Raw genomic sequence first — 20,276 nt, forward strand, 5'->3', positions numbered from 1 at the left:
AAACTTAAATTAGAAAACGTGAAACATACAATAAAAATAGATAAAATATGTAAATATTGTGCACGTGTGGGCAAAATATGCAAAAATATGCTTTTATGTGTGAAATATGCAAAAATATGCTCTTATGTATGAAATATGAAAAGTATGCTGTAACATATAGGGCTCAAAATACATAATTTCTTCTGAAACAAGTTTGTATTTAGTTTATTTCTTTATTAGTCAAATAAAAAAAAATTGTCCTATATATATTTTGGTTGCCCTAATTATTACATTTAAATAATAGCAGTATAAAATTTGAACACAATTCTCTTATTAGTTTAAAGTTATTTAATTTTTTATTTGTCTTAATTCTTGTACAAAATCGCAGTTTGTAATATTTATTTACAAATTTGATAAGGAAGTTACATTAAGAATTAAATCAAATTTCCTGAAGTATACTAATAAAAAAAAATAATAATAAATATTCATGCAAAACTTTATTTGAATCCACTTACTGGTTTAAAAGTTACTGATCAAAAACTATTTTTAGCTAATATTGTACAGCTAATACATCCTTAAACATATTGAAAATCGGTAATTTAAAACTCTATAATATTCTGTCTAAAGAAACTTTCACTTGAATAGCTAACTATTGTCGAAAATCATAACATGACATCTTATTTTTTAATTAATTTCAAGTGAAGCTAGCTTTGGAAGCTAGCTTCCAAAATTCAAGAAAAATTGTACGAAATGTCAAATGTTCGATGCATACATCATGCATTACCTACATATCACCATATCACGTATCTTTTTTTTACGCACTTATAAATTGTCAACACACGTGCCGTGATAAAAATTATCGACATGCTACATCCGTCATTTATTACAACCTTGTATAGTCTTTTGAATACATGCACGTAATAAAACCTTCATGTTCACTACTATTGCAGACATGTGATTTATTGAGTAAAATTTGCGCGCGTGTTTCTTTTCGCGCAAAACGGACGAAGTGCATCGATTGCGAATAATCTATTGTGAGCACGTTTACTTGCTTAACTCGACTTTATTTTTGTACGCGTTACAATATGCAATCCACAGTATGTTATACTGGCAGAGAGAGAGAGAGAGAGAGAGAGAGAGAGAAAATATATATCATATCTGACCTCTCAATGCATTAATAGCGCTAAGGGATTGTGCAAATCGCGTGTCGAAACGACTAACCAATTTAACATTAGGGAGTTTTTACAATACCGTGTATCCAGATACGGTGAACGCTAAGGTTAGGTTATCTTCTTCTTAACGACTAATTAAGAAAAGAATAACGTGACTTTAGCATTCACCGTATCTGGATTCACGTTATTGTAAAAACTCTCTACTATTGCTACTGGACAACTTATACCTTTGAAAATGAAAGACTATTTATTGCTACTTTGCAATTCGTATAAATATTGACATAAACATTACCGCATATTCTTGATACAGACAGCTGATTATTAAAAATAGAAATTATACACAGGTCTGCATGGTTTTTCTGTTTGGAAAAGAATAGAATTTTCCTATAGTTTTTGATGCGCTGAATTCGAATACGTAAGTGAAAATGTTCCATTACGTCAAGTTTTTAAGAAAAATAAGATTGAAACACCTGAAAATGCGTTTTTGACTATTTTTAAAAATTCGTAGCTGATGAACTCGATGAGACATTTAAAAAAATTCAAATTAGTGTTAAACGTACTTTAATATAAAAATATTTTAATATAAAATAAATGTAATTAATATAAAAATTGAACCTTTTACAGTCGGCATTGTGTGTATCTCTGGTGCGCTTGTTCGTAGGAGTAGATGTAGTCGCACAGTACTATGTGTCAACCTACATCGATTGCTCCATTCAGTCCCTGCATACAAAATTGGCATGCAGTTACATAAAATTGTATACTTAGTAAAAAAAATTACAATACATGCAACTTACATATTTTTTTCGTACAATAGAATTACAAAGTCAGTTTTTTGGAAAATCGTTGCAAAAATTGTTTAAATAAATGAAAAAAAATTTTGCACTGGAAATGTAATCGTTTTACTTGACACTGTACGACTACACCTACGGACCTACTCCTAAGAACAAAGCGTGCCAGAGATTCGATGCTGGCTATAAAAAATTCAATATTTTTATATTAAAGTACAATGTTCAATCATTAACTTGAATTCTTTTCGAAATCTCTAGTACATCGCGGGGTTCGTCAGCTACGAATTTTTAAAATTTCAAGAACTCGTTTTTTAGACGTTTCAACCTCATTTTTCTCAAAAGCCTGATGTGATAGAACAATTTCATTTATGGAGTTGGATTTCGTGCATCAAAAACTATGAAAAACTACTCTTTTTTTTCTAACAGCACAAAAAATCAAATTTTGTAGATCTGTTATTCATTTCAGATATACATGTAAGAATTACAAAAAAGAGTGAATCGTATAGTCGAAACAATTTATTTGCGTTCCCAAGATTAATGAATTGTGAGTTAAAGTGCAAAAATAGCAGTATAATCTATGGTATTCTTTATATCAAAAATATAATTTCTTTTTGTGCGACTTGTAGCAAGTTATATTTACAAGAAGATATATTTATATACATATTGTGATTTATGAATTAGTAAAAAAATTAACTTTTCCTTGCTTGTTTTTATTTTGCTATTAAATGCATTATCTTTATATAAATTCACTTTTATAATATACTCGTATAAAAATATATTTTGAATAATTATTACTAAAATAGATTAAGGACTATGAATTATGAGACATCATAGTAGAAATTATTTGTGTGCTTATAATAACATTAAATTTTGAATTTATAAAAATTTGAAAATGACAATGAATATATTATCAGAAATATCAAAATTAATTAGTTAATATTACGTTTTCTTACAAGTGGCTTTCATAAGAGATATCTTTCCAGATCGATAAACGAGCGTGACTTATCATGATAAAAATGTACTGAAAAGCGTTGGTTAAAATACAAAAGAAACGTGTAAATTACACCTTCCGAGAATCCACTTTTATCTTTGTCGTCACATACAAAAAGACTTGTCTCGCTATTTAGTATAAAGGCACAAAGTGGGAAAAGAGACCAATGACATTATTCAGCGATCGATTTAATGATACCACCGATCTTTGTGAGGTCTAGTAATAGTAGATTGCAGACGGAGCAAGTCTTTTTATTAACGACGCTTTGTCGCCGCTTTACCGATCCCAACGATTTTCCTCTTGTCGCTTTTCCTAATGCGAATTTAATAATAGACTACCATACATATCGAATATTAATTCTTTTCTCGAATATTCAAATACGTATTATAACTGTGAAATATAACGTTGGAGAAATAAACACTTGAAAGCAAGACGCTTGAAAAATTGTACAATAATAAATAATATCAAAGTCATGTTTCCTACACGTTTATACGTCGCATGATTTTGCATTTATTGCAGTTTAAAATACAATTTTAAGTAATATGAAATAATCTATACTCGTTCATAAATTCGAAAATACTTGCAATTTTCTCACATCTCACGAAAAGTGAAAAAAATCTTATCTCAATGAAAAAAATCACAGAAAAATTTTTAAAAGAATATTTTAAAGAGAAGAGATGGATCTGTAAAGAAGGATGAATAAAATTATCGGATTTTGATCTAAACAATGGTTTAAAGTTTAGACTAAAAAAAGAAATTTTCTTATGCACATTTTCTTGTATTTTTTGATGTGCTGAATCGTTTGCAAACGTTCGAGCTAAACTGATGGGTGTAATCAAAGATCAGATTTTGACAAAATTGTGCTATTTTTAATGCGATTTTCAACATGCTTTCATTAGATTAAATGGTTTTTAATTTCAAGATTAAAGAGTTAAAAAAAAATTTTTGTTCTATGCACTTGATTTGCATAATTTTTTCAAAAATTTTTAAAGTTTTTTTAGACTTAACTTTTAGTGAGATTCGAGAAAATCATAAATTCGATTTATGAACAGTAGTGCACATTTGACTACCAATTTCCTATTGTTTTATATTTAGGCATAAATATATTAAATAATTCGATATACGAATCAAAATACTTTTTTATAATTTTGCAATCACATTTTTTATGAATAATTTTACAATAACATTTTTCATAAATTCAAATAAAGCCCAAAAGAACTAATACAGGAAGAACGTGTGCAAAAGTATATTAATATAACATTAAAAAAAAAATATTCTACCGATAAGCGGGAGATTCCTCTTAGCATTTCCTCTAAGCAAAAAATCTTACATTAATCAGGTGCATGTATTTATGATACCTATTCATCTATGAAAATGAGGATACATGAGCTATGATCAAAAATAAATTCCTCTATAGAAAATTCTATTATAATAACTCGAATAGCCTTTTGAAATAAGAGGATATACAAAATACTAGCGGCACGCTTATTTGTTAGAAGTTCGTCATTTATGTACTACGGTAGTACACGTCAGTACATGCAAGATATTCTTTTAGTATTGAGAGGATCGCAATCCTAAATCCAGTACTTTATGATTATACGAAATTCCTTTACTTTGTATCCTCTTGAGGTCATATATAAATGGAAAATTCTCTGACATTAACACGGAACCGCTAAATGGCAGAATATTTTTTAGGGTGAAATTAGATACAATATACAATAGAGTTTCGACAATACAATAAAGTTTCGATTAAATTTTCTTGATCTGGGTCTTTTTCAGTATAAAACTGATGAATTAACAAAAATTATTGATCAAAATTATTTTCATATCAGATTATTTTTTTATGTTATCATACAAATCACGCTTTTTAAATTGAACTAATCGCCGTCGCTTATTTAAATATGCTTCACCTAAAACGATCTTTAAAAACGTCCAAGCCGCCCACTGATGGCGTTCAATGAGATACTTCTCGCGTGAGTTATCCCGTTCATTAAATCTCGCGTTGTCGCGGAAGAGTGGGTTCGGAAGGGTGGTTTCCAGACGAGCGGTCTCTTAGACACTGTGCAAGGCATGCCCACAGAGGAAAATACAGGACTGTCGGATAAGAGAGAACGAAAGGAGGCCAATTCGCTCTTGCGAATATCGTCCATTGTTTCCCGACGACAATGACATAGAGATGCAGACAGCATCCGTTGCACTTTCAGATCTCAACACTAAAAAACAGTCTGGTTGCATTATTTGGAATTCTGGTTGAAAATGAATAAATCAGAATTTTCTAATTAAATCTATTATAAATTTAGTTTCTGCTATCTTATCTAATTGTAAGATAAGCATAATTTTGATTGATCAGAATCTTTTGGTTCGTGTATTTTTAACAAAAAATTTTTCTCAGTGAATTATTAAATTAAGCGGCGTTGGTGTCCAAAAATGAAGCTACTAACATTCGCACGCTCGATCTTTCGAAGGCCGATAGCGGATAGGCTTTGATCTAAATCAAATATATTCTTGTTATTTACAGAGTAAATTGCGAAAGAAGCAAAGATTGAACGCGAAGATGAAAGCACATTTCTCTCTGCACTCTGAGTTAAATTCGGCTGACCGCAAATAATGTTACTTTAGGTCAGGGATACTGCAACGCAGTATCCTTGCCAACTGTTTCCATTTGCCATCCTGTAAGTTAACGTATTTATTAACGGACGGGAGAGGGACACGGCAGCATACGAAAAATACGAGACAATAACGTGTGTTCCTAAAAAACTCGCGGCAGTAATTCGAAGCTGCGTAGGTGTAGCGAACAGAGAGGCGACGTTTTTCTTCTTTTCTTTCGTTCTCTTTGATGGAAGACAGTCGAGAAAATGCATGGCGAAATTACACAAATATATGTAGATATACGAGAGATGTGATAGAATCTTTTACCAATTTTTACACGTTGAATCAAACAGAATCCTTTTTCAACTTTTATATGTTGAATCAAATATGTAAGGAAAATATTTTCGTTAATGCGAAAATTTGTTTTTTATATCAAATATAATATTTTCATGCTACGAAGAAATTTATTGTCATTTTTTATTTCATTAGTAATCAACTGGGTCTTAATACAGATTTGTACGTCCTTGGTTGCATCTCTATATATAGATCGTGATTTCATCGATGCTCTAAATTCGAAAATCAGTCGTTCATTAAATAAGAAAAATAAATGATCCACTCTTAGAAGAAGACACGCAAAAAAAAGAAAAGAGAACTCGCAGAGTCGGCTGTGCTTTCAGCTGTCGGCCGTTTCAACGCTTTCTCTAAATCGGTTGCTATTGGAAAAAAGGTGACCGACCTCAAATACTGACAGACCACAGTAATTTCGTTGCGATTCATCACGAGAGAAACTATCGAAGTTGCCGTCGACCCCACGCGATTCAGGGACAAAAGATATAACGCTGATAAAATCATTATAAGCAATATTGACCTAATCACGCCCCGACTTTCGTCTGTGAAAAACAACTATAAAGATTGAATAAAACAAATAATGAAGTGTGTAAATATTGATGCATGTAAAATAAACGTTTTAAAATAGCAATTAACGATATAGCACAATAAACGTAAGATATTTCGATCATAACTCACACAAGTTAATTTTTTAAATAGCATTTTTTAATCGATTTTCTATTTACTCTCAATTATCACTTAATTATGTCAGATGTTTCCGAATGATTTTTATTCGACGAAATTTTCTCTATTTTAAAGTTTAAAAAATTTAAAGAATTTCTTAATAAAAATTTAAAGAGATATAATTATGATTTTTTTTTTAAGCTTAATTATTTATTCATTAGTTATTTGCGTAACTCGATTTGATTTCTGAATGAGTAATTTAGTTAGTAAAGCTATCGAGTTAAGTTACGCCGCTGAAGTTCCGGAAATCAATACGTCGTATTGCCGCAAAGGTACTCCACCAACGGTCGCGTAATTCATTCGATTATGTCGTCAATAAAGGGGCCAATCAACCTCAGGGAGACTCTATGAACGTCCGACAATTACTTCCCGAGCGGCTAAGTTTTAATAATTATTTGTCGCTTTGCATTTACTAAGTTTGAATTTATAGATCTATTATAAAACAATATTTTCAAAGAGAGAGAAATTGTCTCTTCTTTTTGCTTTTAATAAATAAAACATAAATATTTATTAAAATCGAGATATAAAATGAAGGAAAAATATATAAAGAAGCAAATATAGAAGTTTTTCTTCGATATACAAAAGTAAGAGTACAAAAGTAAGAGTAATATAATATTCATTGATCATTATTTAAAGTCCTAGTAAAATACTACCAAAAATATCTGAATAGTCAGCTCGTACATAAATTTCGTAATAAATAAAGTATAAAAAATTGTATATTTACCACTTATAGACATTATTATCTAAACGTTGTACGTTACAAAAAATAGAAGATAAAGAATTTCTAAAGAAGAGACATGCGTATAATTTTGCATCATCATAACTTCAAGTTTTTAACAATTCAATTCGTAATCAGCTCGAATTTTTTTTCACAAAAATACCTAAAAATTTTACGACGTTATATCCCCCTACGTTGAGAGGCACGTCCCTTCTAAAATAACTGGGCCAACCCTTTCATTTCGTGCACCCTTGAGAAAGTAATTTCCTGTTACAGCGTTTCCCTTTCAGATGCAGCTGCATATTACTCGAAAGTACACTCTAACTAAAGCAATAAAAATTCGAACTTACCACTCGGTGAGTCACAATTTTCACGGGACGACACTAGACTGGCATCGCAGTTAATTAGCGCATTTTCTTTCGACCCTTCAATCGCATTCCGTCGTGAGTTCTTCAACGAATAACTGCCAGAAAACTGCAATCGTTGATTTCCCGCTTCGCCAATAATGTCGCCAAATCGAGTTCCTCCTCATGAGACGCGTTTCGCAAACGAGAGCGTTTGTGTTTGATGTCACCTGATCGCGATATCACCTTCGGGACTTTTGGATGCCGATCGTCGATAAAGATCATCGACAGACACGAGAAATCGCGAACGCGCTTTGCGCGTGATATCTCGTGGATAATTACTGTTGTCGAATAAATTGTCGCGGCGTCGCGGTACTGTTGTTCCACGCGTAATTCTGTCCCGTTCGAAATTAGCGTACCTTTCAGCTCCGATTACAGCATCCAGATATACCTTCGTAGAAATTCGACTCGCACTCGATCAATCCACGCCGGCTATTCGATCCAACGGTTGCGGAGATCGATGTATCGATCTCCCGTCTTTTTCCGCGCGCCTTTCCACCTTTCGCCGCGAGCGGCGAGTAGCGCACTACGCGAAGTGCGTTAATGCGTTGGAGATAAACGGACGACCGTCGCGTTTACTGCGTGTATTCAGTGCAGTACGCAGGTCGGTCGAAAGCCCTCGGTTTATCGCTCGCGGAGACGCGATAAGCAGGCGCGTCGGAAAATGTAGAATAAAGAGATCGCGGACAATACAGTTGACGTCGCGAATCACGGTCAAGTGCGCGCTTCGTGAATACCTTTTCCTCGAGGAACTTTCGGTAGAAACCGCGATCTCGTCCGGAGAACAAAGTTTTTGCAATCTTTTTGATCTCGAGAGATCGCAGATCTTCTCGATCAGTGCAACGCTGGAAAAATGTCAACCCAGATAGCACAGATAGCACAACCATCCATTTGAAATTGAAAAGTATTCACCTCCTCAAGTTTTTTATGATTTAATGTAATCTGTTCGAAATGAATTCAAAAAGAATTAATAAATATATACCAAAATATTTATACATTTGTATATTTGTTACCTTTAATAAAAGTAATATTTAATTTACATAAAAAACAAAGAGAGAGATTCATTCTTACACAAAAAATTAAGAAATAAGAAAAAGACTAGAAAAAAAAACCTTTTTAAGTTCTTTATAAATTAATCTAATCTGTACAAAATAAACTCAAAAAGAATTCGAAAATATATACAATTATATTTATATGTATATTTGTGTGTATGTTAATAAAAGTAATATTTAATTTGCATACAAATCAAAGTGTGATATATTCTTATACACAAAATTAAGAAATCGAAGAATAAAAAAAACCTTTTTTTTGAATCTAAAAAAAAATACACAATTGGTAACATAAAGTGAAATCTTTTGAAACTTTCAGGAATACTTTTAGAACTGAAATAGGACAATTGACTGAAACAAGAATTTATTTCGTATGCTGGAAATAAAAAGACTTCTTTTTAGACTCTCTGTGCTATCTGGAAGTGCTTCGAAAGTTGACGATATTCACGGATAGAAGCGTTCAGCGGCTGTCGAATCACATATGGGTTGCACGCATGCGGCGCGTCAAAGCGGAAACCACTGTATTTTCTTCGGAAATTGTTTTTGAAATTTGAAGATCGTCGAAGATCGCGCCTCGATCGTAGTTATCGCGTTGAAACGAAACGCTAGTGATTGCCTTGAAAATTTACATCCGCGGCGAGGATTTTCGCATTTTTTTTCAATACGATAGTTTATCTTCTTGAACGAAAAATGATGAACAAATGGCGGCGACGACAATATATCCGTTCACAGCGACGGTCGACGTCGGACTGCCACTAGCCGCTACTATTAAGGGATTTTATCGACAGTAGGATAGGTCGTGTTCTGTACACGACACCTCGGGCATCTAGTGTGTGTGTGTGTTTACGCGTGCGTGCGTGCGTGTGTGTATGTGTGTGTGATGCAAGAATTATTGTCAATGAACATTTCACGATAATAAATTGCCGGTTTTTTACTTAGAGCCATTGCCGGAAGCTCCGTCGCTGGATATATTATAATTGAACTTTCGCGCTCTCCTTTGTGCTGTATAAATTATAGTTAAATTGTAGCAGTGCAGTAACCGTTTTTTTTCTCTCATTATTAGTATATTTGATGATATGAATACCATAAGCCAATTTGAGTAAGAGCAATAAATAAAAAGTTTAATATATTTTAATTTTATTTAATCTCTTATCTTTTGTTTTCTGTATTTTTATACACTTGTAAAAAATTATAATATATATTTCTAATTAATAAATATGCAAATTCAATAAATTCTGATGTATTCGATTTTGAAATTGACCAAACAATATTATTAAGCAATGAACATAATTATTAATAAATAATATTCTATTATATCCTCATGGTATTCTCAATTTTTCGAAAGATTCGGCCATTATACAATACAGTGTGTGCATTCGAAAATATCTTCGTATGCACACTAAATTAAACTCATATAATGCACAATATATTCAATTAATAAGGAGGCATACAGGATTAAATTTATTCTAATCTGTTCTAATCCATTTTAGGCAACAGATGTATCTAATGCTATACATCTATTTATTCATATATTGTTATTAAATCTATGCATACATGTATTTAGGTATGTACATAATATACTAATAAAATTACATCCGTTACCCAAATAACAATGTTAATTTATCACTCACCGATCCGATGCGCAACAATGGAGTTACATCTGCAACTCGTCGCTACGATGATTCTGTAACAGATAAAATAAATTTCAAATTAAAACAGGGTAAAGAAATGATCATTATTAAAAGAAATAATTGTTATATGAACGGATGCAGTTTTCTAAAAAATAATCATGCAATTTTGAAAATATAATTTTTATAGGCATCGAATTTTGTATCTATTATTTAGTTAAATATAAAATAATTATATATTCTCTAAAGGAGATCTTAGCAAGAATAAATTTGTATAAAATTTTTAAGTAATTTTTATGTAACTCTCCTTTTATCTAATTATTATTTTTAACCAATAAATAAAAGAAGAGCTACGAGCCAATTAAAATATAAAGAATATTTAATATTCGTACAAACGTTTCGACGCCGATCGGGTCATTTTCAATGTAAAAACAAATAACATTACATAAGTTGTCGAAGTATTTGGTCAGATTACAGTATCCAGTGAAACGTATCGGTTATTTCTGTATTCCCTATTATTTGATGTATGTGGTCCATGTGTAAAAATAGCATCATTTGACTGATATAAAAGTGATCTCATCTTATTTTTTAAAATCTACAATCTTACAAATTGAGCCACATTAATAATTTATTTATTATTTTTAAATCATTGTCAAATAAAATAATTTAAGAACAAACAAAAAAAAGGTTAATTTTACACAAGTAAAAAATAATATTTACCTCAAAGTTGCTCCATCGGTGCCCGATGTCTTTCCCAGACCTTCTCCTCCTCTCAGAATTGAATTGACATCCTCTCACACATCTCGCACAGGACACTCGCGAAAAACACTCGCGAATAATACACTATAATCGCGCGGACTAATTATAATTAATTATAATTAAAATTCCAGCGAACGAGTTTTGTGAAATGTCCATTAGTCTGAGAACTTCAACGACACTCCCGAAGCAAACTCGCGACGCGACGAACCGGCTGCAGTTCATTCACTTTCAATTAAATCGGCGACGAGGGTACGTTAGCTTCCCCGTCGTTGGATTTTTACACGAAGAGAACAATTTTACTCAAGTATCTAAAAATTTATCTACATTTATCATTCGGACAGATCCGAAAATTTTTAGATATTTAAGAAAAACCATTCTTTTCGTGTATATCCTTCGGGTACTGAGCCCTCCCACCACGTCAAGGTCGTACCCGTGAGAGGGAAGGGATGTCAATCATCTAAAAAATGTAATATATACTATTTATATCTATATTACTATGCAATTATCAGTTAACTTTTAAAAATGAATATCAAACACACGTCTGCAATTCGTCACCATTGCGAAATAAATTCAGAGCAGATCAGAAAAGACTGAATTTATCTTTTATTTATAGACGATGTTTGTAAGATATGATTAGAGTCAATGGAATGAGGCTAAAGATTAATAAAAAAGAAAAATATTTCTTTCGCTACCGACAAATAGCTTCAAAGATGCGCTCAATTTTTTATACAGATCATATCACGAAGGATGCACGAAAATGAAAAATTAATTAAATTATTAATTGCGCAAACTATAATAATTAAAGTAGGAATCGCATAAATTGTGTTATCTACATGAGAGTATTTATTAACGTTGCTTTTTTATGACTCGTGTGACACCGTTCGATTTATAATCGAGAGTTATACTCAGGCGAGACACAAATTTTACGTTAAATAAAAATAATTGTCGTCCGTAATTATCGCGAAATAGTAATAAATTCTGTTTCCCATTTTGATTCCAAATGAATGAACCGTACGGTTCCGTGATACATGATCGTCATTTCGATCCTTTTATGAATAATTAATCGTGCGAGCTAGTAATCGTATACTGTGACTACTGTGAATATTCATAAAGTACAACGTATTATCTAGCATTTGTCGCGATTACGTTTCAAAAAGAAATGTGAAGAAGATCGGCACGCGACGCGGCTACGAGTCTCGGTAATGAAATAACTGCGCGTAAATTTGACGCGCTTACGCCCCCTGCTCGCCCTTCCACATCAAAACAAACCCCTAGGTCGCGCGCCGATCATCTAGCTAATTGTCGAAATATTAACGCATATTACAAAATAAGTAAAATAATCTATTCGTTACATTTTTAATATTTTCCGATGAATAGGCTTTATTGCATGGTTTTTGCCTTATTTCTTAGATTCGTTATATACACATATAATTCATGAATATCTGTAGTCTTAAATATTTCAATTATATTACAGTAAGCGATTATTAGTTTGTAATAACTTTTTATTACACGAAATACGAGCAATGTACGTAATATTCTTAACAAAAGATTGACGCATTGTGGCTTTTCGTTACTTTTGAATATATTAATCTTTATATTTAATTGTAAATCATTAGAGAGAGCAATAAAAATTGAGATATAATGTTTGGATGTCAGAAACACTTTACATGAGCAATTTTGTAAAATAAAATCACACAAGTAAAAACCACTTTGTACCTCTTGCCTTTTGTCAGCGCGTTAGTTGATATGAAATATTTGAAATTACAAAATAACTGTCAAATATATGTTCTTCAACCACGATATAATTACATTAAATGACACGCGCCACTAAATCTAAACTGCTAAGTTTTGAGAAAATCGAGAACATCGAAATGAGAAATTATTTCATTAATTCCGTGATGAAATACTAATTGAATTTTACTTTGTTTCACATAATATAAAGTCAAATTACAAATATACTAATATACAGGGCTCGATCGTATTTAAAAAAGGAAGTTATTTAAAATATATTTTTTAAATAAAAAAGATAAAAGAGTTATTTAGAATTTATTATTTTAAATAACTTCTTCAGACCTATTTCTTAATTGTATTTTAAATACGTTTTCAGAACTTATTTTGTATCTTTTATTTTAAATAAGTCGTATCAGTCAGGGATCAGTCGTGTAAAACAATTTTATTTAAAAAATGTATTTTAAATAAAAAAAATAAAGCAATTATTTAGTATTTATTATTTTAAAAAACTTTTTCTGACTTATTTCTTGCTTAATATTTTAAGTAAATTTTTGGAATCTGAAGTACGACGTTTTGTATTATCTAGTATTTGTCGCAAGTTACAATAAGCGATCATTAGTTTGTAATAATTTTTTATTACAAAGAATCCGAGCAATGTAATATTTTTAATGAAAAATTGACGCAAGTACGTTTCACAGAGAAATGTGAGGAAGAGCAGCAGGTTACTTGCCCGCACGAACCTCGGTAGTGGAATGATTGCACGGTGACTGTGCGTAGTTATGACGCGCCGCCCGTTCGCCCGCTGCATCAAAACAAACCCCAACCCTCCTAAGGCCGCGTGCCAATCATCTAACTGTCGAAATATTAACGCATATTACGAAGTAAGCAAAATAATATTTATTAGTTCCGACAAATAATTCCAAAGTCGCTCAATTTTTTATCGGATCATATCACGAAAGATGTATGAAAATGAAAATTAATTAAATTATTAATTACACAAACTATATATTAATTGTGAAAGTAGGAATCGCATAAATTGCGTTATCTGCATGAGAGTATCTATTAACGTTACTTTTTTATGACTCGTGTGATACCGTTTGAAGTATAATCGAGAGTTGTACTCAAGCGAGACAAAAATGTTATGTTAAACAAAAATAATTGTTATCCGTAATTATTGCAAAATTGAAAATAGTAATAAATTCTATTTTCCATAATGTTTTGATTCCAAATGAATGAACCGTACGAAATATCTGTTCCGTGATACATGATTGTCATTTTAATCCTTTTATGAATAATTAACTGTGCAAGCTAATAATCGTATATTGTGAGTATTGAAAAATTCATAAAGTACAACGTTTTGTACCGGATAGTTTGCTCTTGTGATTTAATGTAATGCGTTTAGTATAACAAATCATATTTCGTAAAATATTTTGAATACATACGTACATTTAAAAAGAGAAACATATATTGCAAATAGCATTCTCTCAAAGTGAAATTATAGAATTACTTAACCCTTTATGGATCCTGTTTGGACTCAATCATTTTTATTTTCATGCTCGTTCAATTTTTATGGCCTATTGGATAATCTGATAATGCTTTATTTGAATTTGAAGCACAAAATAAAAAATTTTAAGTAGTGGATTCAATACGGGGGGGGGAGGCGGACAGAATTTTTTAAAAATAATTTGATTATCATAAAGTTCGGTTTTAAGAAATTTGCAATTGCGAAGTAATCAAGTTTTTATTTTTGCTTTATTTAAAGCTCATCAGTGCTACGTAGATAATAGTACTAACACTACTAATTTCCAAAAATCAATCTACCTGAGTCAAAAACTACCGTCTTCAGAACTTTAATTGTTAATAACTTCTTAATTAAAGGTGTGCAAACGAAAAATCGACTTATTTTGAAAAGTGCAAACGAAAACCTATCGACTCATACCATTTTGAGTACAGTAACTGCAATTTGAATTTATCTACCTGAGTAACTTTTTTAATAAAAGCGTGCAAACGAAAAATCGACTTGTTACAGAATACACAAACGAAAATCTATCGATTGAGACTAATTAAATTTAATTTATTCATAGTTGGAGGCTAGTGTGAAATTAGCCTCCTAAAATTGTTTTTTTAATAACTTTTTTATCAGAAGTATGCAAGCGATAAGCAATCCAATAACTAGAAAGTTAATTTTTTTAAAAGTTAGGGGTCAACTTCACACGGGTCTCTTATCTACATAAGTGACACGTAAAAGCTGAACGAAGCACTATTTAAAGACAACATGATTTCGACAACATGATTTCGACATGACACTAATATTTCATCAAAATATAATTTGATGTCTTTGTAATCTTGCTATTCTATTACATGTAGTGCTCTAACTTGTCTAAAAAGAGACAGAAATTTATTAGAAATTGAGAGAAATTGAAGGCTATCGCGACATAATATATCTCGCTTAAAAAAATAATTGCGCAATAATTGTATATGCCGTGTCTACTTTTATATGATGCTATCTTCCTGTTCTATTTTTTCTCTCTGTTTTTACTAGTTCATCGATTTGCAATTAAATACGTGGTAATTCCAGCTATTTTCAGATCTATAGGCATCGTCATCGCTCTAAAAAAAATTATAGCACGAATAAAAAAAAGAGAGAGAATAAAAACCAGATCAAATAAAAGAAAAAAACGTATTTACGTTTGTAAATCAAAGAAGAATGTGGAAATGAAAAGAGTACAAGGCAACAGTAAGAGAAATAGGAACAGAAATTCGATATTGAAGGATACAGATTCAATATGTGTACTTATTATAAAAATGCAGAAAATATTGATTAATTAAGTTTCAGGACTGCAAATGGCTAACCAAACTTTAGTCTTGAGTAATTCTTAAGAGTTTCTACTTTAATAAAAATTTAATTTGAAGTTTACGCCGAACTACTTAGTTAGCAAGATGTTTTATCTTGTAAATTTGAAAGTTAGTTACGCAAAAGTGTGATGTCTAAGAAAATTTTCACTGCTAAAAAATCACCTCGGAAATTTTATCAGAGAATATTTATGCGAACGTCATGCGTAATAAAATATAAACTATAAAATATAAAATATAAACTATAAAATATAAAATATAAAAGTATAAAATATAAACATTAGATTGTGTATATTATATAAGCCATTACATAATATCAGATAAATTTAATATTATTAGATTTTTCAAAAGCAGCAACAGATCTAAGTAATACCATTAATATTACTTTTTTGACTACCGTGTGCTATTTTTAATTTCCATCGTATCGACAATGTTATTGGCATGTTATAAAATATAAATAATGCAAAGTTATAAAATAGTGAAAAAAATTAATGAGTTTAACAAAATGATATTTCCTAGAATAGCGTATGCATCGTTGTAAGTAATGTAAAAAGTTAATAAGGTTAATCAAACAGTATTTCTTAGAATAACATATTCGTCATTTAATTTAATATTTAACACCCTTACACAGATCACAAAAACATGTCGTTACACTACACGATTTGTCAAAGTACCAAGTATATGAATCAATTTTGATTCCACTGACATTTCTAATTAATTAAATTATAGGACATATCACATCGTTAATTACTATTGATGCTTTTATATCTCCGTTAAATGTAATGTATTTGAATTAATTCTCATCGCAAATACAGTTTTAGATAAATGACAATAGTTAATGTGAATGCGTTAAATTAATTAAATCACTTGATCTGAGAAAATTCACTCTCAATGATACCTAATTATGAAAATTCGTTTCTACTAGATGTGAAACATGCAAGCGTAAATTAAATCTTAAAAATCTTCGTTGTTAAGCTAATCCTTGTTAAGTTCAATTAGCATAATTGTTAATTAATATAATTAAAATATTTACTGGTTTATAAATCCAAACTCTTGTCGCGTGTCATATAATCTAAATTATTCAGATGTAAAAATTCAACAGTGTTACACATTTATCTGAAATGAAAAGAACACTTACGGAAATATAAATATCTAAAAATTTAGATACATATTTAAATATAATTTTGTTAGACATTAAAATAATTATGCAGAACACTCAAACTAATTACTAGAATATCTAAATAAAAAAGTAAATTTTTTCAAGCATTGCTCACCATGCTTGAGATTTTTACATAATTATTTTAATGGACCAACAAAACTATTTTCAAATCTGTATATACACCTAAACTTTTTAGATATACTTCAGTAAAATCGTTCTTTTCGTGTATATTTGCAAAGTTATAAATAATACTGTTATCGATACTTATCGTAACATGTTATTGAGACGCCATGAAATAAGTAAAATCAGTTTAAATTAGGCAATGATTAATTGTGCAGCATGTTATTTTTGTGATTAATCAAATTTACGTTTCCACCGACAATCACTATGGCGGAATTGATCGTTACAGTTTAACAAACAGGATTATCCTAAAACGCAAGGAGAAGCCGGGTGTTTCCTTGATTCACAGCACCATTATTTCGGCTTACGGTGACTTGCTTCGAGCGGACCGCAATGAAACCCGTACATGATCCAGGATAGGTCGACATCGCTCTCACGTTGTAGGTTATAGTAGGTTACATGATATTGAAAATGGTACGTTTTGATACGTATAAAACAAAATTGATTTAAAAATCGGGTATATCAGGAAATTAGTTTTTTATTGTATGTATATTATCAGGGTATGCATTGTAATGTATATATATGTATATTATTATTAATCCCAAATAATATAAAATGGAATTTAATAAATGTTTTGCAAATTTAACGAGCACTATCACGTGGGTTTTCTCTTTCATTCACAAAATCAAACTTTTATTTTATGAACTTTTATTTTATCTCGGTGCTATTGTTCGTGTAACTATGAATTTATTGTTATGAATATAAATGTAGATTTTTAATTTATAAAAATAAAATATTTTGTATTATTTAAAATCAAAACAAGAATATATATGCGCGTGAAAACTCGAACAAATTTTCTTACACGAACAAGATATTTAATTAATGATGTAATAAAACAATTAATTGTTATGGTAAGAAAGACAAAGATCAAGAAAGAGGTAATTAATAATAATCTTGACTCGATCTTAATTTTCGTGATAATTAACGCGTGCTATAAAATGTTGTTCCATTGTTACAAAAATTCATTTGTACCGTCGGAAACAATGGCTTTATCTCAGCTTGAAAAACTACATGGTGCACAAGCGATATATGCGTAGGTGTGTAATGGTATATTGATTTTTACAATTTTTGCGACGAACCTTTCAACGCACATACATACAAAATTTGCGCAGTTTGTGTATATTGTTCAGTTTTAAACAAAAGAGCATATACGATTTATTCATGCAATATTGGCACAATTCGACATCGGTGAATTTTGAAACAACAATTTTTCGATCTAGAATTAACTTGGATACGGGTGAATGATATACTATTGTAAAGATGTATATCAATTACTTTAGAATTTATTGTATTCCTTAATTGACCCAAAATATACTTTTTTCGATTTATCTTTAGAATTTATTTTATATTTTTTTTTATTTTATTGATAACACAATTTCAGTTAATTAGCAGATAATATATGTAATTTAAATTGATTGATACAAATAATTAATTACGTAAAATAAAAAGGAGATACAAACATGAATGCTTCAAAACTATCAGATATTTAGGTATATCGTTGAAGATATCTGAAAGAATTTTTCCCCTAAGGTACGTGACGAATACAAACTTAATCTCTGTCAATTTTATGTAAAGTCATGCCTATCTCTTTGACATTATCTCGTGATAAAAATACGTGAATAATGAAGTTGTAAAGTTTTATCGAATGATCCGAATCAATCCGAATGATTGGAATCAATACATCATAAAGACACAAGCCTAGCTAAAGATACAAAATAATACACTATCACGATCACAGTTGCATTTCTTTTTATGCACTTTTTCCCCTTTTCTACATTTACCTCCGTTTTCTTTTTTAACGTTTTATAGAATAGCATCGAAAGTTACATCGTTTCGTCTGTTTTCCAAACGAACGAGCTATTCATCGTATAGTTTCTAACAATTTTGCGATCGACTGAGCTCAACTTATTTATCTTTTCGCACTTCAAATGTATTTTCCTCTCTCGTACAATAAAAATGTCTCTCTCTATTTGGATTCCGATTAAGTCATTTTCTTTAAACTATATTAATATATTATAAAAATATTAATAAATATAATATTAATATAATTTAAATATAAAAATTTTTATTAATTAAATATTATGTTAAAAATAATAATAAAATGTAATAAAATCTTCAATTTAATTATATCTCAAATTAATATTCAAAATTTCTGTGTGTTATTGAACTAATTTTATTAATAATAGAATGGTTGAGAAAAATTGTCATCTTTTTACTGTTCATCTTGTAATCTGTCAAAAACAAAGAAAGAGCATTTTTGTGCACTTCTAATATTAGATCTGTTTTCTATGGCTGAACTAGTGTACTCTTTTGGAACTTAAAGTGAGATAGGTATATGTTCGACTTGGCGAAAGCGAGAAAGAGAATTCTAATGTAGTCTAATGTAGAAATAAAAAAAACAGACCTTTTAACCCTTCAGTGGGTTCTCTTAAACCCTGAATCAATTGATTAAGGAATCTTCATCGATTGAAAAAAAATTAATTGAAATATGTCCATTTTTACGGAAGTTACGGTAACAAATATGAATGGGGTCCCAGAGACCTGAGTGTGTATATCAAGGATAGAAAAAAAGTGTGTATAGTTAGGGTTAAAAAAGATTCCTATAAAATTATTTTGATGATTCAACAAAATTAATTTCAGATCTGTATCTAGTTAAATGTTTAGATTCTTTAGCAAAATTGCTCTTGCCGTGTATTTTTATATTAAAATATAAAAATATTTTATATTTTAATTATTTTATATTTTAAAATGTAAAAATATTTTATATATTTCATATTAGAATATGAAAATATAATAATATAATCGAAAAAAAGTTAAAAAATTTTTTAACATTCTTTCAATTTTAGTATAAAATCCACTGCATCACCTCCTAATTTTGCGTCTACTTTAATCCTATAAAAGGATTTTTTATTCAATTCAGTCAATTCGAAAATTTTTATACGACTGTAATGTGATAATGTGGTCACTATTTATATTTTGGTCTTTATGAGCGAAAAATGTTGGGGAAATGGTGTGAAGAATTGGACGCCTGCAATAGCAAATTCTTTTCTCACATGCGTTATTTCGACATGTAATGTAAGAAATCTATTTGTTAATGTCTTTAAAATAATTAATTTTAATTAATTGTTGAAATTTAAGAGTGACACGAATATAGGTATTCAAATATAAGCGGGAATTGTTGAAACATGCCGAACCAATCAAAATG

At 30.3% G+C, this 20,276-nt stretch overlaps 1 long non-coding RNA gene across 1 annotated transcript in view; it reads left to right on the forward strand.

The window, feature by feature from the left end:
• The window catches only part of LOC108730902 (uncharacterized), a 20,360-nt gene extending 19,086 nt beyond the window's left edge, over window positions 1-1,274 (forward strand). Inside the window, exon 3 of the long non-coding RNA XR_001936987.1 lies at window positions 1,215-1,274. This is a non-coding gene — a long non-coding RNA (uncharacterized lncRNA). The remainder of the gene's footprint in view (window positions 1-1,214) is intronic.
• The last annotated feature ends 19,002 nt before the right edge of the window (window positions 1,275-20,276 follow it).

Source organism: Mycetomoellerius zeteki, unplaced genomic scaffold (assembly GCF_001594055.1).
Source record: "Mycetomoellerius zeteki isolate Tzet28-1 unplaced genomic scaffold, Tzet1.0 scaffold98, whole genome shotgun sequence".
Taxonomy (NCBI): domain Eukaryota; kingdom Metazoa; phylum Arthropoda; class Insecta; order Hymenoptera; family Formicidae; genus Mycetomoellerius; species Mycetomoellerius zeteki.